The 26,421-nt window shown below is 46.1% G+C and overlaps 1 protein-coding gene and 1 pseudogene across 3 annotated transcripts in view; both read left to right on the top strand.

Moving 5' to 3' along the window:
• Nucleotides 1-26,421, top strand: part of RCAN1 (regulator of calcineurin 1) — a 94,030-nt gene that overhangs the window by 5,000 nt on the left and 62,609 nt on the right. The gene's annotated exons all lie outside the window — the stretch shown is intronic.
• The window catches only part of LOC309659283 (large ribosomal subunit protein eL21 pseudogene), a 31,090-nt pseudogene extending 4,669 nt beyond the window's left edge, over nt 1-26,421 (top strand). The window contains exon 2 of the transcript XR_014268372.1: nt 12,603-26,421. The product of XR_014268372.1 is annotated as a large ribosomal subunit protein eL21 pseudogene (transcript). The remainder of the gene's footprint in view (nt 1-12,602) is intronic.

Raw genomic sequence — 26,421 nt, 5'->3', positions numbered from 1 at the left:
ACATGAGATAAGAACACCGACCTGAACGTGGGGTTGCCTCGTGGCCTTTGTACACGTCCTCTCGTGCTGCCGCTTGCTCTCCACCAGGCGTCAGATCCCGGACTCGTCCTCCCAAAGCTTGTATTTCGGTAGACAAGATATCACTCAGTAGTAATTTGATGATTGAAATGTTTGAAGCTCCAAGGTGGCACAGCTGAGATGCATAGTTTCCGCCCGTGTGGTTGTATATGCTTGGCCGTGTATCTGCTTGTTCCCATCACAGTGTGTTGTAAAATGTGACATTCCAGCAGGATAGTAACAGTTGGGGGTTCTATTACGGTGTAACATCCCCGCCTTCCTAGGCCGTTTTCACTTTTCATCCTAGTGTCACAGGCATGTGGTTTCTGAGACTTATAAATTAAGCATAACATTTCCCCTTCAACCTCCTCAAGTGTGGAGAGATATTAAACCCAATATGGTATGGTTTCATTTATTTGGGAAAGTTCAGAATGTTGTAAGTTTAAAAAAAACAAAAACCTGCATATTATATTTGTGCGAAGTTTACTTTAGAAGTTATCCACTATTTCCCTAATTTTAGAATTTCTGACTCTTAAATAAATCTATCTATCTACATATGTATATATATATATTTTTAACGTCCGTGAGGGTCTTTTGATCTCTCCTCTCCACTTCCCTCCCTAACAAGGGTTTGGTCCCCTTTTCAGCACCATCCGTTGCTCAAAGCATTTCTTCTTCAGTAGCAATAGCTTTCAACGTTATTGCCAGCAACTCCCAAGACAATTACATAAGGGAGCCCAAAAAAGAAAAAGAAAAAAAAAAAAATAGGCTTTGTGATAGAATAGCTAAAGCAGAGGCTGTTTGATTCCAGTGTTTATATTTCAGGCTCTATTCTTTCCTTCTTTCCTTTCTAAAAATGTCATCAGATGACACAGTCTACTCTTTTGCATACATGCCACTGAGGGGCCTGTTTGCCCTGTTCTGTGAATGCATCACTCCCGTTACAGTGATGGCAGTTGTGCACGCATCAGTGTGTGTGTTGGGGGTAGGAGCGGGGAAGGGCCTCCTCCGTGTGCATTTTCTGTGCACAATTGTTAGGACCCATTTCAAGGGCCGAGGGGGAGTGCCGGTCGTCTGAAATACAATTCAGTTGTGACAGAATTTTCTCCTTTGTAAATATGAATCACTGTCCAAACATGGGGACGCTGACAGTTAATGAGACAGTAAGTGACTCTGCTCTGCTCTCTGAGCAGTGATGGGCTATACCGTGGCCGTAGGAAGTAAAAATAGCTCTTCTACCCTTCTTGGGCAGAACAGAAGCATTTTTAAAATTGAACATCAGGAAAATATTAACGCCCTTAATTCAAACTTTGACGTGGAAGAAAGGGTTGGCTTCATGTTATGTAGATTTCAGCCACTGTAGAAATCCTTTATTTGATTTAGTTGGTGTAGAGTGTTTTTGTTTATATTTTTAACCTCTAAAGATTTCATTGGGTTTAATATGCTCACATTCCCCTTTGACGTGTGTCCGTGAGGAGGCAATGCAGCATGATAGTTAAGGGTATGAATCTGAAGCATACCTTTACCGCTAACACCAGTGTGACCCTGGGGAAGCTATTTACCCTACCGTGCCTTCTCTACCTGTAAAATGGAGGCGCCAGTAGTACTAACACCTTATGATGTACATAAAATGCTTGTCCCAGGGACTAGGACATAGTAAACACATAATGTAAGTTGTGTATTATCTGCTGCTGTGTAACAAACTCACTCAAGACTTAGTAGTTCAAAACAATAAACATTTATTACCTCACAGTTTCTGTGGGTAAGGAATCCAGGGATGGCTTATCTTGGTGCTTCTGCCTCAACATCTGCAGTAAAGTACCAGTTGCAGTCTCATCTGACGGCTCAACTGAAGGAGCGCCTGCTCGTAGATACACTCACGTGGTCTTTGGCAGGATTGCATTTCTGGTGGGTTGTTGGACTGAGAGCCCCAGTTTCTCAGTGGCTGTTGGCTAGACGCCCCCCTCAATTCATAGCCACACAGGCCTCTTTGTAAGGCAGCTTACAGCCTGGCCACTGGCTTCCATCAGAGCAAGGGAGAAAGGGCATGCAAGATGGAATGCAATTCACAGTCTTCTTGTGACCTAATAATCTCAGAGTGATATCCCACCACTTTTACTGGATTCTCTTCATTAGAAGTGAGTCAGTAAGTGCAGCTCCCACTCAGCGGGGTGGGGGGCTTACACCAGGGCGTGAGTCCTGGTAAGTGGAGATCGCTGAGCCCATCTTAACAGGCTGCTGACCACAGTTGCTATTTATTAGTACATTTTCTTCCTTGTAAACTTTTTTGACTTCTTGGAGCAGTTAATGTTCAGAAATGTTTATGAAGGTGTTTTCTCATTTGATTTTTTAAGCTTCAGCTCTATAAAGAATACAGTTTTAGACTCTACTACTTAACATAAAATACCTCATTGATAGGTTTATAGCTAGGTTCATAGCAAAAGCTGTCAGCCACTACACTTCTGAACCAAGAGCTCAGGACACTAAAGCTTTTTTATGTTGAGAAGGTTCAGTACTTTTCCTTTCATTACTAATTTCAGCAGGTGCAATGTGAAGTTCCCACGTGTAATCATAATTAACACCATAGGAAGAGGTGTTTGAGGTTGGCCTGAATTCAGAATTAAAAGACAAAAATGTTATTTGATTCAGAAAGCTAATTTTGGATTTTTTTCATGCGACATAACAATAGCTTGTTTTACTTTATTACCTTTATAATTTTTGTTAATTTTTCTGCTTTACTTTACAGATAATAAAATAGTTTCTATTCATTAATGTGAAGTGCTTTATGTGTAATATATATCATTTCATCCTTTTATAAGAACTCTATGAAATAGGTACTGTTATTCCCATTCTGTGGACATGGAAACTGAGGCCAGAGGAGGCCAAGTAACCTGTCCCAGATCACATAGCCAGTAAGTGCTGGCCCTATGATTCAAACCTGGTTTTAACCAACTACAAAACCTGTGCTGGAATCATCTTGTATGCAGTAATGCACATGAATTTTTCATATCTTTCACATCTTACTTAAACCCTAGGATATCTCTATGAAGAAAGTGCTTTTATCCACAGGAAACTGAGGTTCATATGAGTTATAACTCTATTATTCTCTAAGCCACTTATTTATATTTAACAGATCTATTTGAGTGCTTTTTGTACATCAGTGGCAGCCCTGATGATATTCTCGTATTCAAGCGGAAGGCAGTGCTTGGGCACTGGAGTCAGGCAGACCTGGATTTGAATCCTAGCTCCATCACTTCACTCATTCATTCATTCATTCATTCAACAAGTATTTCTGAGGGCCTCCTGTGTTCTGAGCACTGTGCTGGTTGCAAGGCCAGCTGTGGGACCCCAGGTGAGTCAGTCAACCTCCCCAGGCTTGGTCTCCCCCGTTGCAGAAGGAGGACAGTAACCCCTCCCCCACAGTCACGGTGAGGTCAGGGTGAGGGGGCCGCAGCCCTTGGTGAATGACAGACACCGTCTCTCCCTTTGTGAGGCTCACAGGCCAGCAGGGAGGACACACACTTTTTAAATTGTGTGTGTTATGTAAATATAGCCAAAGAGCTTAACAGACCCACACGTCCTTGGGCAAGATATTCACCCAGACCTCAGTTGCTTCATCTGTGAAGTGACCGGGTTGAGCTGGGTCATCTCAGCGAGGTCACTTCCAGCTCTTCTATCAGGGGAGCGCTTGCTCCCCTACAGACCTTTCCCAGTAGGAATTGACTCAAGAAGAGAATTTTTCCTAGTGTGACTCTAGTTCTCTTCCATCCAGCTTCCCAGCCTTCTACCTGCAGGGGAGACAGAACTTTACCTCTGTCCATTCTAGGTTTTCAGCTGTGGCTCTTTAACAAAAAGATGGATCACAGGAGAAAAACAGAAGTCATTAATGCGTGCAGCACATGTCAGGTGGGAGAACCCTCATCGAGACGTGGAGGCTTAGAACTTGGCTTACGTAGCCTCTTCAGCAAAGAATAAATTGATAGAGAAATGGCAGGAGGGAGGAAAGCAGTTTCAGGCTTCCACGTGGCAGCACACTGCGGGGAAGTAAATACGTGGGAGGGAACTGATGGGTGCGTTTGCAGATTCCTGTGTAAGAGTCTGGAGTCATCTCCATTAAAAGGGGCATTTATATCCCACCTATAAGCAGAAAAGAGGGACAAGATAGAGCTTTCTTGCATATGTGCTTCATAATTGCATTCAGCTCCAAATACCTTTTATGTCAGAGAGGCATATTTGGGGGGTGACATTCTGGTTTCCTCCATCCCCACTCTTGTGCCTTATCCTGCACTGGTCCGTGGGAGGCCTGTCTGCTGGTTTGTGGGAGAGAGGAGGTAAATTCCAGTCACTTACACTTGTGTCTGCAATTGGTCTTGGAAATTTCACCGATCCGAGAGGAACCTGTGTCAGAGACGATCTAACTGACGCCAGCGCCGATTCTGTCCAGTTGCCATTTGAGGGTTTGCCAAATATATGACCTCACAAAGCCGGAACAATTGAGTGAAACTTTTTTTTTTTTTTTTTTTAGTTTTTCCATTATTGGGAACTTTTCCCAATCGCCCGACAGCTATTTCTTATTGATACGGTGACAGTATGTCCCAGTTTGTCCATCTGGTTCATGCCTGTTGTCCCGGGAAGGTTACTAGAAGTCCCCTCCTTCACTCTTAAGTTTGGGTGATCAATTATATATGTAGTTAGTAATTAAACAATTCAGGGACTTCCCTGGTGGCGCAGTGGTTAAGAATCCGCCTGCCAATGCAGGGGACATGGGTTCGAACCCTGGTCAGGGAAGGTCCCCACATGCCGTGGAGCAACTAAGCCCATGCGCCACAACTACTGAGCCTGCGCTCTAGAGCCCGGGAGGCACAACCACTGAGCCCGCGTGCCACAACTACTGAAGCCCGTGCGCCTAGAGCCCGTGCTCCGCAACAAGAGAAGCCACCGCAATGAGAAGCCCGCGCACCGCGATGAAGAGTAGGCCCCGCTCGCCACAACTAGAGAAAGCCCGCGCGCAGCAACGATGACCCAAGGCAGCCAAAAATTAATTAATTAATTAAAAAAAGAAAACAATTCGTGAGAAGCACCCTGTTTACTTAGCACATACTGTTCGCCAAATATTTTATGTACATCGTTTCATTTCATCCTTCTTTCAACCTTCCAAGATAAATACTATATTTGCCCATTTTATAGATGTGGAAGGCTTCTGCTCCCTTTGCAAAACTAATCAGCACACAGAATCCCATGGCAGCTGGGCGTCAGACTCTGGGCGCAGCTACGGAACCGTGGCAGAGAGGACCTCAGGCTCAAGCCTTCAACTTCTCCAAGGAGGAATCTCAGAGCAGTGGTCACATTTCCTCAGGGGAGCTCACTAGATATTGGCAGAACTAGAATTTTCTCCCGGCCCGCTGGTTACGCTGCTCATCTAATTTCCCGTGAAATGATGTCCTCACCTGCCCCACGTCCCACCCCATGCAAAGAATCCGGAGCATGAGACAATGAGGACAGCTAGAGTCCCGTCAGCTGAAACAGGCAGCCCTGTCTCCTGTGCCACCGTTAGGGGGCTGCTGAAGAGCAGGGTACCTATGGTCCTTCCTGGTGGGAGGGCAGAGGAGGCTGTGCCAGAGCTAGTCCGGGGCTGTGCAGACACCAGCGCCTGCCACCAGGGGGAGGTCGCCTCACATAAGTTCTGCGATGGAGTCTGGTGGTTGCCTTCGCCTTTATTTCAGGCATCAAGGACAGAGCGTGCGTTTTCGGAGGGAGAAGTCACTCCCTGTGCTGCAGAAGAAGCTATTATAATGATAAGTGTGTAGCTGGAACTTTAAACTGGAGAGACACCCCCTCTCTTCCATTCTCCCAGCAGAAAGCCAAGGGAGGGGACTCTCCCTGCTGCTGGGCAGTGGGACCCCCTTTGGTTAGAACAGGAAACAGGGATGCTGTGCTCGCCTCAAAGAGTGACCCTCTTGGGGGCTTCCCTGGTGGCGCAGTGGTTGGGAGTCTGCCTGCTAGTGCAGGGGACACGGGTTCGCGCCCTGGTCTGGGAGGATCCCACGTGCCGCGGAGCGACTGGGCCCGTGAGCCAGGACTGCTGAGCCTGCGCGTCTGGAGCCTGTGCTCCTCAACAAGAGAGGCCGCGAGAGTGAGAGGCCCGCGCACCGCGATGAAGAGTGGCCCCCGCTTGCCGCAACTACAGAAAGCCCTGGCACAGAAACGAAGACCCAACATAGCAATCAATCAATCAATCAATAAATAAATCTTTAAAAAAAAAAAAAAAAAAAAAAAAGAGTGACCCTCTTTCACCGTGTCTAGTACACATCTGTGACATTCTCTGCCCCGTGCTCTGATTTTCTGTGACTTATTCGGACTGTGACACAAATGATCAGCATAAAGAAATATAAAGAGGGAATTCCCTGGCAGTCCAGTGGTTAGGAGTCAGTGCTTCCCCTGCCGGGGGGCCCGGGTTCAATCCCTGGTCGGGGAACTAAGATCCCACAAGCCAAGAGGTGTGGGAAAGAAAGAGAGAAAGGAAGAAAGAGAAAGAGAGAGCTCACTCAGATGAAACAAACACTTCATTTGGAATTTTCAAGGGGAATTTTCCGAGCTGTCTTCAGCTATTAGGTTGCTATGGAGATTACTTTTAAAAGGCAAAGCTTGTGCTGGTACATAGGTTGTCAGCCCCGTGTGGTGGACCCCTGTCCTCGGATGAATTACCTACTGCCCAAGCCATGCAGTGACAGTATTCTCCTGGGCTGGAGTCAGGATTTGGGGGGATTCGGGTAGATCTCAGCTCTGCTCTCAGAACCACCTTTGCGCCTAAGCTGCAGATCTTGGATGGTGATGGAGAACCCTCAGGTCTGGGTCAGCAGGCTATAAACTACTAAAAACAGACCACTCATCAGCAAAACTCACTGGGTTATAAACCGTTCATGAACTGGCCTGGAGACCCTTGCAAACGTTTGGCAACATCAGGGTTGGTTTGTATCTATATCTCTCTTTCTGGAACAGCCCAGTCTAAGATATATCTTTCAAACTCAACCACCTGTTTGACCCTGACACAACATTTCCAGAGTGGTTTTCATTTTTAAACTCAGTTCTGAATTTGTGTATTTCTTCAAAGTGATTCATAAATTTTCAGGGGGCACTTTGACCCTAACGTGCTCTGTTATTCAGTTATCTCCTTGACATATATTTGGGAAATACCATTAATGGATCTTCAGATACTTTGTAACCTCCACATTCCGAGTATTTCAGTTATTTACAACATGTTCAGGATAATGACCTGGTCCTCAGCACCAGGAGCCTGCCTGAGACGGTGGCACAGGTGAGGTGGGTGGGGATAGAGAGGTTGTATGCTGAGGGGATGAATTCCTGCATTTATTGGGAGGTAGTTGTGCAGAGGACAGAATGGAGACTTGTGCTTCAATTCGTGGCCTGGAATGAAGCAGTAGCAGCTGGGCCATGGCTGAGATTCTGAGCACATTCTTTATCTTATATCATAAAACAAGGGCTGGGTGGTGCTTCACCTTACTAGGATGCCTGTGATAATTAAATACAGCAGGACAGTGTTTGTGATAGAAGCTGAAGGCAGGAGATGCCCTGAAATGATTTCTTTAGTCTTAATCAAGGACTTCGTTTTAATGTCATTGATTATATGGCTAGAGATTTTATATTGAGTAGCCATTTAATTTTTGTTTGTCCATTTCCTTTTCATTTCCTTTCTTTTCCTCCTTTGTTTTCTCTGCACAGGGACTACATTGGCAAGATCACCTACTTGTAGGTTTTCTTCTTGCTTGCTACTTATTTTTATGGCTTAGCTGAGAGTGAAAATGTATAAGAGAATATGCATATATTACCTGTGAGTGCCCACCTTCTTTGTGGACAAATACCTACCTTTCTTTGGCGTTGTGCATGTTAAAAAGGCAGTAAGATGCAGTAGTTAGGAGGGTGGACCCCTGAGCCAAGTCAGTCTGAATTCAAATCCCAGCTCTGCCAGCAACTAGCTGTGTGACCTTGGGCAAGTAACTTACCTTCTCTGTGTTTCAGTCTCTTTGTAAAATGGGGTAATAAAAGTACCTACCTCATGGGGTTGTGAAGATGAAAAGAGAGCATATAAATAAAGGGCTAAGAATAACACCAGGCTTGTAGTAAGTGTTTTGTAACTGTTAGCAATTTTATTTAAATGATTATTAAAATGCAAAGACTATGGTATCTGTATTGCTTACTGCTATAATCCTGTGCCTAGGACAGTGCCTGCCACATAGTAGGCACTTAAATATTTGTGCAGCAGTGGAAGTAAAACACTAACATAAAAATAAAAGTCTTGCTCTTTTAAGTTCATTAAGTATTAAGCCTTATTTTCCCAGGAGTAGTTTTAGGCACTTCCAGAAGTTGCATAAATTATCTCAGGCCAGAAGGCTCTGCAGCTTTAAAATCATGGCAGTGATTGTGTGTGTGTATGTGTGTGCACGTGTGTGTGCGCACACACGTGTGTATGAAACTAACAGGCTGAGCTGTTGCTGAACATTTAGAATGCATTTAGAGCTGTATTATACCAGAAGGCTAGCATGGCTTGTTATCACCTGTAATGCTTAGAACATCATGTTTTGACGTGAATGAGCGTTGCTACAAAGTTGAAAACAAATTAAAAACCTAAACCCTTTAAAAAATAAATCTCGGGCTTCCCTGTGGCGCAGTGGTTAAGAACCGCCTGCCAATGCAGGGGACACGGGTTCCAGCCCTGGTCCGGGAAGATCCCACATGCCGCGGAGCAACTAAGCCCGTGCGCCACAACTACTGAGCCTGCGCTCTGGAGCCCGGGAGCCACAACTACTGAGCCCGTGTGCCTAGAGTCCGTGCTCCGCAATAAGAGAAGCCACCGCAATGAGAAGCCTGCGCACCGCAACGAAGAGTAGCCCCCGCTCACCGCAACTAGAGAAAGCCCGTGCGCAACAACGAAGACTCAACGCAGCCAAGAATAAATAAATAAAATAAATAAATTTTAAAAAATAAAAATAAATCTCAATAAGATAATGGTTTTTACATAAAGTTTCTCTGAAGCATAAAATCATTATTTATAGCAGTAAGAAATCCTAGGCTTCCCAAGCACAACTTTTTTTTAAAAAATCTGTAATTGAGAAATAAATGTCATGTTTGCTGGTGAGGTTTTCCCCTCCCTGCCTCCCTATTCTCTCTCTCTCTTTGCTTTCCCTCTTTCCATTCTCTCTTGTTGTTCTTAGAATGCCTTTTAGGGAATACACAGATCTTTTCAGAAATTCATTGTCATCTGCTAAATCCCATCTACCAGCCAGCCTCTAGCACCCTTGATAGAAGGAGGCTGGTCATTCTTTGCCAAATCTCGTCCTAAGAGGGCAAAATCAACCTGTGATCTTCTTATCTCTGAATGCTGCCCTGTTTTCCACTACGTTGTACCAGGAGAGGTGACCTTCCTGAATGAAATGCATGCTGTCTGCTTAGTACTCAGCGGCCTGCTGTGCTTTTAATTAAATGAACCAATCTTTAAAAACCCGAGTCTTATCCCCAAAGCAGCATGGCACTCACAGTCTGTCCCCAGGTCAGACATTCCAGATGGTTACATCATAGGGTGGCACCAGTGGGGACTGAAGATTGGATCGAGGGGCTTTAGCATGGTGTGATCTGGGCTCATAGTTCTTGGAGCCATTTCTCTGTGCTTTTGGTCCAGGATAACTCAGCCCTTATCCAGCCTTCTAGCCAGAGAGTACAGCCATGACATGCTGACTTTAGCAAGAAGTTACCCACCATTGTATTACATCTACACTGTGCTGGGGTAAGGGTATATTATGTCACTGGGGAAAACTTTCTGAAGATCACAACTCATAATGAGTATTATTTGCTGAGTACCAACTATGGGTTATTACATTTGTCTAGATTGCTGTGTGCTTTGAAGAGTAATTCATTATAAAATTTATATTTGATTGTTAAAGTGTTAACTAAAAATTCCTCATCCTTTTCTCTCAACCTGTTTCTTAGAAATAACCTCTAAGTTTTATGTGTACTCTTTCACACATATTCTATATATGCCATGTGTATATATTTATAAATATCATATTACATATACTCTTTTGCTACTTGCATTCTTTCTTTCTTTCTTTATTTATGGCTGTGTTGGGTCTTTGTTTCTGTGCGAGGGCTTTCTCTAGTTGCGGCAAGTGGGGGCCACTCTTCATCACGGTGCACAGGCCTCTCACTATCGCGGCCTCTCTTGTTGCGGAGCACAGGCTCCAGACGCGCAGGCTCAGTAGTTGTGGCTCATGGGCCTAGTTGCTCTGCGGCATGTGGGATCTTCCCAGACCAGGGCTCGAACCCGTGTCCCCTGCATTGGCAGGCAGATTCTCAACCACTGCGCCACCAGGGAAGCCCTGCTACTTGCATTCTTAGAATATTGTGGACATCTTCCAACAGACTCAATGGAATCTGTTCTTTTGATGACTGCCTGGCATTTCATAATAAGAATGTAACATAATTGAACCAGCAATTCCTACTGATAGACATTTAGTTTGTTTCTAGGTTGTTGTTGTTTTTTTCCTGTTGTAAACAATGTCACAAGCAGCATCCTTATACACGCCTCCCCGGGTATCCATGGGGGAGCAGTTCCATGACCTGTGGATACCAAAATCTGCAGATGCTCAAGTCCCTTATAGTAAATGACATAATATTTGCATATAACCTATGCATTGTAAATGCTCTGTAAATAGCTGTAAATGCTATGTAAATAGTTGCTGGAGAACAGCAAATTCAAGTTTTGCTTTTCAGAACTTTCTGGAATTTTTTTCTTCCAAATGTTTTTGATCCATTGTTAGTTGAATCTGCAGGTGTGGAACCCGAGGATCCAGAGGGCCCACTCTACATGTATCTTTGTTTACTTGTGTAAAAATGCTTGCAAAATACATTTCTAGAAGTGAAATATCTGTGTCAAGGGTATGGCTGTTTTGCATTTTGATAGATACTGTGAATTTGCTCTCCTGAATGTTTTTTCCAATTTATATTACCACCTGCACTGCATGACAGTTCCTCTTTCCCCACATTCTTGCCAATACAGGGGATCATAAATCATTTGGGATCATTGCCACAATCTTTGATAAGTGAAAAATAGTATCTCTTTGTTTTAATTTGCTTAAGGTTGACCATCTTTTATTCATATTGGTCATTTGTTGTTGTTTTTGTTTTCCTGTAAATTGATTGTTTATATCTTTTGCTATTTTTGTGGTAAGTTTTCATCTGTATTTGTGAATTTTTCAGAGTTCTGTTGTATATTAAGGAAATTGTTACTTAATCACATATATTACCAATATTTCCCCCAGTTTGCCATTTGACTATGGTGTTTTTACCCCACAGACATTTTTATCCTTTTTATTTGTAGTTCTGGTGTAGAAATTTTGCCTTCCTGTTTTCTGGGCTCTTAGACCTAGAGAGTCCTTTCATGGGCCAAGATGTGTAGGCATATGTTTTCTTCTAGTACTTATACATTTTTATTTGTGATGTTTGCCTTTAATTCCCTGGATATCTTGGTGTAAGGAGTAAATTCGGTTTCTGATTTGCTTTTTTGCATGTTACTTGCAAGTTCCAAATCCTGCATATTTGAAATACCACCTAAATGGTCAAGTGTTCTTGAATCAGGGCTCTTCTGTTCATCTTTTTGTCCATTTCTGAGCCAGTTTCATATTATTTACAGTGGGGCTGATTCTCCCCCATTCTCTCTTTCAGAATTTATTTTCCTGGCCAGTTTCCTTTCCTTATCTCCTTCGCAAACTTTAAGAATCATTCTGTCATTTCAAAGTATCCTCTGCCCCCCACAAGGACGAAAACAAAATGCAACAACCAAACCTGTTGGTATTTTGAGTGAGATTGCTTCGGGTTTATAGTTACTTCAGGGGAATTGACATCTTTAAATATTATGCTCTTATAATGTTGTTCTACTTATTTAAGCCATCTTTTATGGCATCTGTACAGGTTTGATGCTTTCCATATACATATATATATATATATTCTTCACATAGATCACCTATATATTTTAGTTTGTTTTAGATATTTCAGTATAAATATTTTTATGTAAGCTTAAGAAATGTATTAAAATATGAGATGTCTTTTCCATTATACTTACTTTTACTTTCATATAAAGGAAATTGTTTCCTGCATATTAACTTTGTAAACATCTGCCATACTAAAGCCTCTTACTGTTTCTAATGTTACAGTTCATTCTTCTGCATTTTGCAGGTATTAAATCATATTGTCTGCAAAGAGTGATGATTTTGCCATCTTCTTTACAATACCTGTTTTATTCTCTAATCCACGTGGCACTTTGACAGTAGATCATAGCATTGGCATATGGCATCCTTGTCTTATACCCTGCTTTTACGGGAAATGTGCTAGTGTTCTACCATTCACCTTAACCTTGGCGTGGCAGTGTGGCATTTTAACTCACCTTTCTTCCGGTGTCTTTGACAAATACTTTCCTGTCCTAGACCTGGTTACACACAACAGACACATCCAGCTCTCTCATTGCTTTTTTGTAGGCTCTTACCTAGCACTCAATTCTCCTTTTAAAGAAGTGACTTCAGCCTTTCGACCAGAACCGTCATCTTCCAGTAATTCATCAAAATGACCAACACAAAGGGAAAGAGGAGAGGCACCTGCTTTAGGTTCTCTAGGCCTCCTAGAAAACATGGAGCTGTTCCTTTGACCACATACATGCGAATCTACAAGAAAGGTGATATTGTAGACATCAAGGGAATGGGCACCGTTCGAAGTGGAATGCGCCCCCAGTGTTCCCATGGCAAGACTGGAAGAGTCTACAGTGTGACCTGGCATGCTGTTGGCACTGTCGTAAACAAACAAGGGCATGATCCTTGCCAAGACAATTAATGTCCACATTGAGCGTATTAAGCACTCTAAGAGCCGAGATAGCTTCCTGAAACTCGGGAAGGAAAATGATCAGAAAAAGAAGGAAGCCAAAGAGAAAGGTACTTGGGTTCAACTGAAGCGCCGGCCTGTTCCGTCCAGAGAAACATACTTCGTATAACAGAAACCAAGGGAAAGGAGCCTGAGCTGCTGGAACGCAGTCCCTGTGAATTCATGGCATGATGGGTGTAAAAAAAATAAAAGACCTCTGGACTATAAAAAAACAAAGAAAAAGAAGTGACTTCAAGAACACGAAAATGATGTTTAAATTAAAGTATACTTGATGTACAGCATTATTATACGTTACAGGTGTACAATGTAGTGATGCACAATTTTTCAAGGTTATATTCCAGTTATAGTTATTATAAAATATTGGCTGTATTCCCTGTGTTGTACAATATATCCTTGTAGCTTATTTATTTTATACATAATAGTTTGTACCTCTTAATCCCCTACACTTTCTTGCTCCTGCCCCTTTTCCCTCTCCCCACTGGTAAGCATTAGTTTGTCCTCTATATCTGTGATGTTTCCTTTCTGTTATATTCACTCATTTGTTGTAACTTTTAGGTTCCACACATAAGTGATATCATACAGTATTTCTCCCTCTGACTTATTTCACTTAGCATCATGCCCTCCAGGTCCATCCACGTTGTTGCAAATGGCAAAATTTCATTCTTTTTTATGGCTGAGTAGTATTCCATTGTGAAGCGGAATTTTAAATTTTATTTCACTTTAATTAATTTAAATCTTGACCAGCTATTGAGCACTTAAAATGGGGCTAGTGCTACTGAGGAACTGAGTTTTTAATTTTGTGTAAGTTTAATTTAATTGAAATAGCCACATGTGACTCTTAGCTCCAGAATCAGGCAGCACCAGTTCCTCAATCATATCAATAAAGGATAGGACGTGAGCATAGAAGGGACCTACACAGTGGCTGCTCACTGTGCCCAGAGAGGTTGAGATTGGCCCCAGATCACACAGCAAGCTCATGATTAAACTGAAGTAAGAAGCCAGGCTCCTTGTTCTTGTCTCGGGCTCTTCCCACATTCCTTCTTTAAATGACAACCAAAGTCCAGGTGTGTACGGACCTATACACCTTCAGTAAACATGTCTCACCTCACTGACTTCTCCACCGTATCTGGGTTGACCCCTGGGCTGGTTCAGATGTAGAGTTTTCAGCTGCGTCTTCTCGCTCTGCAGGGCAAAGGCTCGCTCGCGAGAAGGGCAGGTGCAGCGGGCCTGGGAGGCCAAGCCCTACGGCTGTTGGTCCAGGTTCTGCGTCTGGACTCTCTGCTGGTGGGATTAAAGCATCGTTAGGCACCGTATTCCAGCATCCTCAGGAATATTAGTTCTGTGCCCTTTCAGTTCAAATGTATTTTCTAGTCTTTTTCTTCAAAGATCGCAAGCATCCGTGCTTCCAGCAAGACAGCGGGGTGTTGCACCTCGCCCCTGTGACTAATCTAAACCTTAAGAGAATGCATGTCCAGCGAGTTAGGGAGTCAGAGAGGAGGATAAAGAAAGGAGAGCCTTTGAGAAGGCCCTCAGACAGGGGCCGCAGCGGAGAAGGAGGGCCTCTCAGTAACGAAGCACCCACGGCCTTGCTCTCGAAGCATTTAGAATCTTCCTGCCTCCGCCAGCCCTTTCTTTTCCTCGGGGGGTCCCTGGTCAGTCACTCAGGGTCACTGCTGGTGTCCTCCTTAGCTGTCCTTTCCAGCCACTAGTTCAAGGGAAGCAGGAGTGACCCACCCTGGAAGGAACTCTTCCCGTTTTCCGGCCAATAGGAAGACCCTACCTTCGCGTCTGAAGGTCACTGGTCAGCGCTTAGCGGTGAAGATCGCTGGACCCCCCGGGGTCCAGCCCGGCTCTGCTGCTCCTTCCACGCGGCTGGGCGACTCACCACCCACTCTGTGCCTCAGCTTGCCTGCCTGGAAGTTGGGGGGTCATAATCACGCCCCCCCGCCCAGGGCTCCAGTGAAGAGTACGTGATTCCATAGGTGGAGAGCGCCCAGAGGGCCCTGCTCGCCAGGACGCCCTCCACAGAGGGTCATTCTTCACGCGGGAGAGGTGATGGCTCTCCCCGCCCTGAGGGCCGGTGACCTCCAGGCTCCGTCTCCCTCTGCCCCTCCGTGGGAGCTCTCGATGCAGGCGGATTTGGGGAGCCCTGCCTGGGGGTGTGCAGATGGCTATACCCATGGCCCCAGAGAGTCCCTTTTCCTGGCTGCATCCCATGAATGTCCTGGCTCGGCAGAATGGCAGCTGGTGTATCTGACAGCAGGGTCCCAGGCCCCTTGGGGCAGCTGGTCCAGCCCCAGGGACCCCGTTGGAGCTGTCGGGATGCTGGCTCGAGGCTCATCAGGTAGCATGCTGGTGTTGGCAGCCATGCCAGTGAAACGGCCAGCGGAGGCGCACGCGTGTCTGAACCTGTTTGCCATTGAGGAAGTCAGCTCCACAGGTGGACAGGACCTGCCTCCCAGGAGCCTGATCTCAGCCCCCGTGTTTCTCTTTCTCAGCCCGGGCTTCCACGGTGGCTCCGACGACAGCACCCACCTGCAGAGCCTGGCCCCCGGATGCTGGAATTTGTGATGAATACGTGGGTTGTGTAATTTGCTAAAAGGTCAAACTCGGCTTGATCAGAACACAGCGTTTCTAGGATTCCATTCCTTCTTGCGGGCGTTGCTCCAGTTTCTTTTTTCTTGGTCAGGGAAAAGTCTTGGAGAACTTTCTTTAAAACTGGGTAATTTTTCCTCCCTCTCTGATGATCCTCTTTCCCTGTCTCCCAGCACACCCAGAGAAGGGAAATGGCTATGGTGACTTTCCCCCAGCACCTACTATGTGCCGGTCCCCAGGGCACGGGGCTCATGTGCATGAGTGAAGTAAACGCTTGTATGGTGTTTGTTCTGTGCCAGGCGCTGTCGTATGTGCTTAGGAACGTGGACGGATTCAATCCTCACGCGAACCCTGGGAGGGAGAGGCTGCTATTGTCCCCATTTGATGGCTGGAGTAACTGAGGCAAAGGGATCTGCTCATTGTTGCACAGCTGAGTTGTGGGAGCAGGATGTGAACCCCGGCTGTCTTAGCCCAGAGTCTGTGTTCTTAACCACTCACCGCCGCCTCCCCACTGCCTCTCCACTCTGGTCCCTCACTTTGTTTGAAGCCAGCATCCCTGGGAGGTACACACTTGTTGCATGAAGACGCGGAGGCCTGGAGAGTTCGTGGCCTGTAGCCTGCCTGGGGTTCAGATGGCACACCCGAGGCCCTGCCTCCAAACCCTGCTCCTCCCCAGCTGCCTGGCAGCCTATCCGGCATTAGCGTCCCAGCCCCTGGACTTTGCCTCACCGCCTGCCCCTCCCGTTGCCTGTCAAGTACAACCAACTGACTTCAGGGGGCTCCAGGCTCCCCTAAAGGGGGCACCTCTCTGCTCCTCCCCTATGGAACATTCTCGTATTCTTTTTTTTTCTGCTGTGTCTCTGACTACAAAATTGTTCTGCCTTCCCACATGCGTGTTGACTGATTCTGTTTCCTCTAGCTTATTTCCTCTGGACAGTTCATATCCTTTGCCTGTTCAGCTGCTGGACTGTTTATTTTAGGCAGCTCCACTGTCCAGCTCAAGGGTCAGGACAGAAATTCCTCTGAGTTCATCAGTCGATATATAACATCTTTGTCCCTCTTCTGTCCTGTGACGACTCTGAAAATAATCACATGCCCCTAATGCTGAATAAGGGAATGAGAATGTAGACCTTGTTCATCCCCCAGCTCTCCATCCAGCCTCACAATAAAAACCAAGTGTAGGGGCTTCCCTGGTGGCTCGGTGGTTAAGAATCCGCCTGCCAGTGCAGGGGACACGGGTTTGAGCCCTGGTCCGGGAAGATCCCACATGCTGTGGAGCAACTAAGCCCGTGTGCCACAACTACTGAGCCTGCGCTCTAGAGCCCGCGAGCCACAACTACCGAGCCCACGTGCCACAACTACTGAAGCCCGTGCACCTAAAGCCCATGCTCCACAACAAGAGAAGCCACCGCAATGAGAAGCCCGCGCACGCAACGAAGAGTAGCCCCCGCTCGCCGCAACTAGAGAAAGCCTGCACGCAGCAACGAAGACCCAACGCAGCCAAAAATAAAATAAATTAGTTAATTAATGAAAAATAAAATAAACCAACTGTAAACTGGCAGTTTTTTCCCTGCATATATTATAGATGCGTATGTCTGTCTGGGGCAGTGGTCGCCCAGGGCACAAGCCAGTCCTCTAATCTGTACACCCATTCCTTGAGGGCGGGGCTGTGCTTAGTTCACCCTGCACCCCAACCTGGGGCCTGAAGTGCAGGAAACTTCCACAAGTGTCTGTCAAAAGGAATGACTGTGGGCAGCTCACATGTATTCAATGGGAAGACTCAGGAAAACAGAAGCTGGCCCAGAACTTCCCATGCCCACAGCAGTTTTCTTCTCAGTTTTCCAGACATTTCCCCATATGTGTATTTCCTGAACCTATTTCCTGTTCTGAAAACCATGCATACCTTTTCTCCATGTACCAGTTGGCTCCGCAGCCAGAGGGCCCCTTAGCCCATCATATAACTCACTGAGGCCCAGTTCCCCAATCTCTGGGAGGCTCTGTGCCCGTGTCTATAAAACCCACACAGTTACTCCAATTCAGGCCGCCTCTCACTCCCCTCCCCTGCCTAAGAGAGAAACTGAGTGGGTTCATGCATGGGAATGCTTCATATTCTTAGTAAATCCAAGAGACAAGACAGCAGAAATACTAGCTAACTTAGCATCCCTTCATAACTTCCCTAAAAGGAAGCTTGTGATTCGGGGTGGGGTGAGCTTGTGACCTCAGCCCATGTCACAAGCCAAATCTAATTCATAACAGTTTAATTATTTTACAATTTGTGATGATACATCTGGGGATCGGCCCAGCAAGGCTGAGCTTTGCATGTGGTAAAAATAGGCTGTGCCTTGTCCAACGGCGATAGGCACTCTGTAAGTACCTGGTTGTTGGGTGGGAGGGCTGATTAGTATTATATCGAAACACATGAAACTGCCAAGATCTGAGCATTTTTGACCTAAAAATGTTGGCGCTTCACTCTTAGGCCTCCCTCTGTGATCAGGTTTCTCGTATAAGACCATCTCACAGTGAACTTCTCCACAGCTAGAGCAGGATTGAGGTCATCATATGAAGTCCCAGTCTATATACACTCAGGTTAAGTTTTATTGTAATCTAGGTGAGGGAAGATTTAGCTCATTTTGGGGAGAAGGCCAAGCAACATGTGTTTGGGATCCTGTCCAGCGCTAGCGCGTGACGGGGCTCGTGGGCCCTCGGTGTATCGAAGCCCCCGTGACTGCTTAGAGCCCAGGGCCCGATCCTGTCTTCATGCTCCCAGATGCACTTAAAATGATCAGCACCGTGTCCCCTTCCCAGGTCCTCCTGGCTCTCCGAATTAAGTCAGGCCATTGAGGTTTTCCTGTGATTGTAGTTTGACGTCTCCTATAAATCACTAAGTGCGTAGAAGTCATAGGAAAATCTGGTCAGGGACAAGACGACCTGAGCCAAGAAATGTTTCTTCTTGGAATCAGAAATCACAAGGAACAGACGACTGGGTCCTGTTTGCTTTTGTAGGCCACACAAATCAACGTGGTCCTTGATACGTGGTTGTGCCCCTGTAGGCTGTGGGTTCTGGTGTAGAACAGTGACACGCCCCTCGATGGCCCCAGAAAGGTGGCTCGGATAGAAAAGGAGGTCTGGGCTTTGATGGGTGTGTGTGGGAACAAACTGTCCCATTGAGTTGACTTGCCAGCTAATCCTGGTGCTGGGAAAGTGGGACTCCCCCTCTCCCACCCCGAACTTTAATCACCTGATGGGTGTTGTATTCAGAGCAGCAGCCTAAATACTGATCCTTGGGTTTTATCAAATCTTTTTTTAGCCAGTCAATCAGGGACAGGGCCAGCTGGGTGTGGCCATGTGCTTGGGTGCTGTCACCCTGAAATAATGAAGGCAGGGCTATTTGGGGAGTAGACCCCAGCCCGGCAGGGGGGTCCTGGCTCCTCTTGACCCCCACGTGCGCTGCGAGGCTGGGCGTTCCCCGCTTCCCCCCGCCACAAGCAGACCTTCTCTCCGGAATGAAAGTTCAGATATTTGGGTGAATTGGGTTTGTTTTCTCAGATTTTCTGGCTCCCCGTCATTTTTTTCATCTATCTAGAAAGGAAGATTTGGTACAGACGGTGGGCTCTGAAAGCCTAGCAGGGTGCAGGGGGGTGGGAGAACACCACTTTTCACCACTTTTGATGGCATTTTTACAGCTCAAATCCTGGTCTTGCTGCAGCTTGCTATGTAAGCAGCTGTGTTGGACTGGAGGTGGGGAGAGGGGATGGGTCGGATTAGATGACGGCTCTTCCGGCCACCTCGTGTAAACTGATGGCCCTTCGGGTATTAGCCTGACAATCATAAGATCCAGCTTGTGGGGATCGCGAACCTTTAGGTAGATCAATTAACCGAATTGGGATTCAGTGGCATTTAAATGACTTAAACTCTGTTTAGTCTCAAAGTAGTTGTGTTTGAAGCTCAACTTTAATTTCCATCGCTTTATTCATACCCTCCAGGGTTTCCCTTGTCCCCGGAGTCCAGCGGCGTCCCTGCAGTGGCCGGTCCCTCTCCACTGCCTCCATGTGTCCCCAGGCCTTTGTGCTTGCTCTTCCCTCCTCCTGGAGTAGTTTTCTTCCAGAAGGCCATAGCTGGCTCTCTCACCTCCTCTGGATCTTGGCTCAAATGTCACCATCTCAGGGAGCAGGTCCCTGGCCATCCTATTTCAACTGTACCCCCTTCCCCTGCACCTTCTGTCCACCCCCCGCTTTGTTTTCCTTTGTGCCACTTCTCCCCACATGACATGCCACTTGTCTTACTTATTTTTAATTTATTTTACTTATTTATTTTTGGGTGCGTTGGGTCTTCGCTGCTGCACGTGGGCTTTCTCTAGTTGTGGCGAGCGGGGTCTACTCTTCGTTGCGGTGAGCGGGCTTGTCATTGCGGTAGCTTCTCTTGTTGCGGAGCACGGGCTCTAGGCATGCGGGCTTCAGTAGTTGTGGCACGTGGGCTCAGTAGTTGTGGCTCGCGGGCTCCAAAGCACAGGCTCAGTAGTTGTGGCACACAGGCTTATGCTTCGCAGCATGTGGGATCTTCCCGGACCAGGGATCGAACCTGTGTCCCCTGCATTGGCAGGCGGATTCTTAACCACTGCGCCACCGGGGAAGTCCCTGTCTTACTTATTATTTATCGTCCACCTCTTCCTACCTGCCTGTGAACTGCGCACGGGCGGGGGTTTGTTTCATTTTGTTCACTGCTATGTCTACATCCCCAGCTCCTAGAGTTGCACCTGGTACATAGTAGGTGCCTAATGAAATACATATCAAATGAGGGAAGGAATCCTCCCAACAGATTTCCCCTGGTGTCGGCTGGGCGGCATCCTGGAGGTGAGCACTGGGCCGGGTTCTCTCTTGATTCTCTGCTCTTCATAGGGAAGTAGCTTTTGTTTTTTCTTCTAATTTTTGTTTTACAACTTTTAAATTTTATTTATTTATTTATTTATTTATTTATGGCTGTGTTGGGTCTTCCTTTCTGTGCGAGGGCTTTCTCTAGTTGCGGCGAGCGGGGTCCACTCTTCATCGCGGTGCGCGGGCCTCTCACTATCGCGCCTCTCTTGTTGCGGAGCACAGGTTCCAGATGCGCAGGCTCAGTAGTTGTGGCTCACGGGCCCAGTTGCTCCGCGGAATGTGGGATCTTCCCAGACCAGGGCTCGAACCCGTGTCCCCTGCATTGGCAGGCAGATTCTCAACCACTGCGCCACCAGGGAAGCCCGGGAAGTAGCTTTTGCGTGCCCTGGTTTCTTCTTCTGAGCACGGCACAGGTATTACCTGGACACACATTATAACGGTGCAGCTTGATGGGTTTTTACCAAATAAACAAATCCTTCTCATCGCCCCCCAGATCAGAACAGAATATTATTGTGCCCAGAAATTTCTGGACCATCCAAATCCAATCATTCTGATCACTTTATTATACAGCTGTAATTGGCTAGATAGACTTGATGTTTTAACAAGGACACAGCTTTTCTCATCCAGGAGATTTCTAGCTTCTCAAGTGTGGGAAACGTGTGTTCTAGTCCTTTTGTAATGTTCCCTGCGGCCTTGCACACAGGGACAGATCAGCCCTTGGCTAAAATCACGTGGCCTGGACTATTGGAACCCTGTAGGGTGCTAGGTGCCGATCAGTTGCCGAGAGGGCGAGGTTCGTTAACCTGAAAGAATGTGTGTCAGGATAATGCGGAGAAAAGACTCAGTTGCAGAATGCAATTTAGAAAGGGAGTTCAGAACGTTTTTCCATAGGTTTCCGTTCTCATCCCCTTTTAGATCAGAGTCCTGAGGTTGATATCCTGTGAGGCGTGTTCATCAGACATTCATTTATTCATTCACTTGTTCGTCCAACCAATATTTACTGAACTCTTCTGGCAATGTCCTGAGACCCAGGGGAAAACCGAGCCATGCCTATGCCATCAGGGAATGTACATTTTCATGGCAGAGACAGGTAATTTTTTAAAATAGATTACGATTACTGCTACAAGTAAAGCAAATGGGGAGCTGTGAGGAGCAGCAACAGGACGGATTTCATGGGGGCCCGGAAGCTTCTCCGAGGAGGTGACATTTCAACTGAGGTCTGAGGGGTGCAAAGAGGCAGGTAAGGTCCAGGCAGGGGGATGGCTGGTGTGGAGCCCTCAGCAGAAAGAGTGCGGGGCATTCACACAAGAAGCCAGTGTGAGCAGGAAGTAGGGAACAAAGGGAAAATGGGTAAGTATTGGAAAGTGTTTGCTGGACTTCTGTATTAGTCAGCGTTCTCCAGAGAAGCGGAACTCAGAGGAGAGATCTGTATCTACAGGCAGACCTCAGACACAGTGTGGGTCCAGTTCCAGAGCCCGCTCTAAAGCAAATGATCGCCATAAAGCAAGTCACACGAATTTTTTGGTTTCCCAGAGCACATAAAAGTAATGTTCACACTACACTGTAGTCCATTAAGTGTGCAATAGCATTGTGTCTAAAAAAACAACGTACATACCTTAATTAAAGAATACTTTATTGCTAAAAAATGCCAACCATCATCTGAGCCTTCAGTGAGTCATAGCTGTTACATCAAAGATCACCAATCACAGATACCGTAACAAATGTAATCATAATGAAAATGTTTCCACAAACCTTCGATTCGTGAAAAAAACGCAGCATCTTTGAAGTGCAATAAAACGAGGTCTGCCTGTACCTGTATGTATCTATGTGCCTATATATGTATAGAAGCGAAACTAATTTGCATATTTATAGATATCGGTATAGATAGCCTTACTCAGATGTCAGTTCCTCAGAGAGCTTCCTTGAATCTCTAGCTAAAGCACTGTGCTGTCCCCCTATCCCTTCCCATCAGTCCTCACAGTTGTCTTCAAACAACTATATAAAACTTTAAACCATTGCCCCTTCAGCTTGCGGAACTGGTATCCACTAAATGCATATCAAAGCATGACCCTCAGATAACAGATAATTCTTGCCTTTAGTACCTAATGTCACACATTTCCATGAGGCTGGAGGGAGTAGTGCTTAGTGTGCATTTAATTTTTGTCATTTGCATTCAGGATGCTCTTATGAATGAATCCTCTGGTGAAAGTCAGACTTAGAAAACATAGAGGTTTCTTTTCAAAGAGACTATCCCCAGGCAAGCCGTTACTTGCTTCTGCGGTGGTTTGAAGAAGTCTGGCCTGTGAGCATTTTTTAAAATTTATAAGCACATGATCCAAAGTTAAAAACAACTTAAGATCTTCTCAGTATTTACCTCCTTTGGAGTGATGTCCTCTGCATCCTTTGTAATTTTCCCCCTGGCTGTCCCTAATTATGCCAGCTCATTTAGCAATTTGATGAAAATCTTAGTAGGTGTTAATATCAACAGGATTATATTTCGTAGGGGAATGTAATTTTCCACTGCAGTCAGCGATGAAAGAAGAGGAGGTCGGTAAAAGAAAACCTTTTGCAAGAAGGATGTATTTGAGGAGTTTTTCACAAGAACACACTATAATTATGAAGTTTTATTTTTACCGAGTCCAATTTTTTTTTTTTTCACCATGGTAATGTCTGTTTTCTTAGATTTGGTAGAAACACTAGGAAATAGAAATACTTTTGATGTTGGAAGGCTTGTTTTTCATCATTATTTTGCTGTGAGGTTGTTTGGTGCATTCATCCTGAATGAGAGAGACATTTTGGATATTTCGGGCTAACTGAGTTTCTGATTTCCCTCGGGTTCTTAATGTCCTCTGAGGGCCGGGATGGGATATGAATAGAGATTTCTTGAAATAGGTGTGACTTTTCTGCATCTAGAATTCAGTCAAAGGTGAAACTCAACAAATTGTTGCCTGATGGCGGGCAGTGGGCTGGGCATTCCAGAGGGCTCTTGTAAGCTGTCTCTGGCCAGCCCTGTCCTTGGGAATCCGTACAGGAGCCGGAGCCACTGTGCCCTTCAGCAGGAAGTTCAAAGAAAAGTTGTTCTAAGGTAGTTGGGAATAAACAGGTAGCTCTTGGTTAGACTTCTTAATCTGTTTCACTTCGCGTGCCTGTGCGTGCGTGTGTGTGCGTGTGTGTGTGTGTGTGTGTGTGTGTGTGTAGTTTGGTTTTTTAATGGTCAGCCTTCAGGTCTCTGCAGTGGCTGATCTGGTCACGGGATCTCTATAAACTGTGGTTAAGTTTATCAACCTACAGATATTCAAAACAACATAGAGGCTCTTGGTATTAATTTGTCAGGGCTGCCATATCCAAGTACCACAGACTGGGCAGCTTAAACAACATACATTTATTTTCTCACAGTTCTGGAGGCTGTAAGTCCAAGATCAAGGTGTCGGCAGGTGTGGTTTCTCCTGAGGCTTTTCTCCTTGGCCTTGTAGACGGCTGCTTCTTGCTGTGCCTTTGCCCTGTGCATGTCTGTGTCCTAATTTCCTCTTCTTGTAAGGACACAAGTCAGATTGGATTAGGGCCCACCCCAAAGGCCTCATTTTACCGTAATCACCTTTTTAAAGGCCCTATCTCCAAATATAGTCATACTCTGAGGTACTGGGGGTTAGGGTTTCAACATATGAATTTTGGGGGGTGCGTCACAATTCAGCCCACAGCACTATTAGTGTGATCTTAGCTCTGCAGCTGAAACAAAGTGTAGAATGGTGGTTATCAGGACTTGGGGGATGTGGGGGAAATGGGGAGATGTTGGTCAACGTCTTATCAGTTATAAGTTGGTCTTATAACTTATGGCAGTTACAAGATGTAGAGGTTCTGGGGACCTAGTGTACAGCACAGTGGCTGTAGCTGATACTCCTGTACTGTATACTTGAAAATGTGCTAAGAAAGTAGCTCTCACCACACCCACGAAAAAAGGGGGTAACTATGTGAAGTGATGGATGTGTTAATCAGCTTAATCATAGTAATCATTTCACACTGTATATCAGTTCATCACGTTGTACACCTTAAATATATACAGTTTTTATTGTCAATCAGACCTCAATAAAGCTGGAGAAAAAAAAAAGTATCCGCAGGAATTTATTAGCACTGTTATTCTTAAGCAAGCAGTAGGTGTTCTGTCTTTGATGCTTAGCTGCTTTCCCCACACCTCACATCCAGCCCAGGTGCAAGGTCTTCGGGTGCCTCGTCAGAAGATGTTGTGAGTTCACCAACTTTTCAGCTCCGCCTCGCTCTCCCCCTTCTAAGCCAGCATCATGCATTGCCTGGATTACTGCAATGGCCTCCTAATCCTCGCCTCCACCCTTGCCCCGCTGGAACTCTGGCTCTCCACGTAGCAGCCAGTGGTGTTTTAAAAACAGAAATCAAATCCGGTCACGCTCTTGCTCAGAATTCTCCAGCTGCATCCCAGCACATTTAGTGCAAACTCCAGAATGCTTTCCTGGACCTATAAAGTTGTCCATGAACTGGCCCCTGTCTGCCTCTCCTCCTGGTCTCTGCTTCGGTCATGCACCCGTCACACTGGCGTGTTATTTCTCCAGTGCGCCAAGTGTGGTCCCTGCCCCAGAGGCCTGGAATCCTGGAATGTTCTTCCCAATCTGCACACATGGTTTACTTCCTCTCTTCTAGGTCTCTGCCCAGGTGTAACCTCCTCCGAGATCTTCGTTGAGCCCGCGGCTAAACTAGCGCACTGTCCCGTAGCCCTCCCGTCTGTCCTCTCAGTTGTCTTCAGAGCCCTTGTGGCTCCCCGTCCCCCCACCGCCGCCACATCTGGGTACATAATGGCATATTTCCTGTCTGTGTTGGACTGTAAACCTCCCGGTGGCTTCCGTCCTGTTGACCCCTAGATCCCAGCACCCAGAACAGCACCTACTAATGAATGGGCGGGAAACCACAACTGAAATTCTGGGGCTCACGGGAAACTTTGGTCAAAGGCCGAGAAGGCAGAGTGCCTTTGCCCGTGAGCAGACCACCCCTCTGGTCCAAAGTGGTCACAGGGAGAAACCTTCCACCCAGACTCCACCGGGCCTGGGCTAATTCGTTGAGGAATTACCTGCAAGAGTAATGACTCCTCTGGCTTGAAGGAGAGCAGGCCTGTTGGCATTTTGATAACAAATTCAGAGCTGGGAGGTCACAGACAGTCTGGTGCCTAATTCTGGGGCTCAGTGGAGAGGCACCTGCTTTGCAGGAATGAAGCAAGACCCCCCGGGAACCACCCAGAACGCACGCTCAGCTGGCATGCAAGCCACTTCCCCATCTTCCTAACTTTTTTTTTTTTTATTAATACCCTATTGGAACTGTCATGCAAGGTATCCTGATTGGGTTTAAATTTTTTAGGTCCTGTAAGCAATAGGGGCTTTTCATTTTCAGTGAGTTTTATCACAGATGATGGGATTGCCGTCTGGGAATAACCACTTTTTTTCTTTGGGGCTCTTGGCTTCCAGGATCAGAATTTAGCAAGTGGTGCCAGGAGAGTTGGGGGCTTGCAGGGGAGGGAATTTCCTGAATTTCCTCTTCCTCCTCCTCCTCCCCCTTCTTCCTCTTATTTTTCTTCTTCTGTTCAAGGGAACTTTTCATGTAAGAGGAAAGAGGGGGGTATGAATAAGAGTTTCTCAGATTGACAAGATCTTTAAGGGGCGATATCAATTCATCTTTTGACTCTTGGAGGTATTCATTTTTGTTCTGTTCTGTGTTTAAGAAGGCTTTACACCTCGCCTTCCTTGCTCTGCCTAGTTCCGAGCTATCTGAGCAGAGGCAGTCAGGACCCTAGAAATAGCGTCTTGATTTGACTGGGATGTTAGAAACGGCATCTTTCAATTCTAAGACACCCTGACAAAATGATGAGGGAGGCTCAAACACATTGGTTACCTAAACTCTCCAGCTTGGAGGCATGTCCGGTTGCTCTTTCCCACAGAGA

This window comes from Balaenoptera physalus (genome assembly GCF_965194825.1).
Source record: "Balaenoptera physalus genome assembly, chromosome: 4".
NCBI lineage: Eukaryota > Metazoa > Chordata > Mammalia > Artiodactyla > Balaenopteridae > Balaenoptera > Balaenoptera physalus.
Note: the sequence above shows the minus strand (reverse complement) of the source record. Positions and strands in the feature narration are given on the sequence as shown.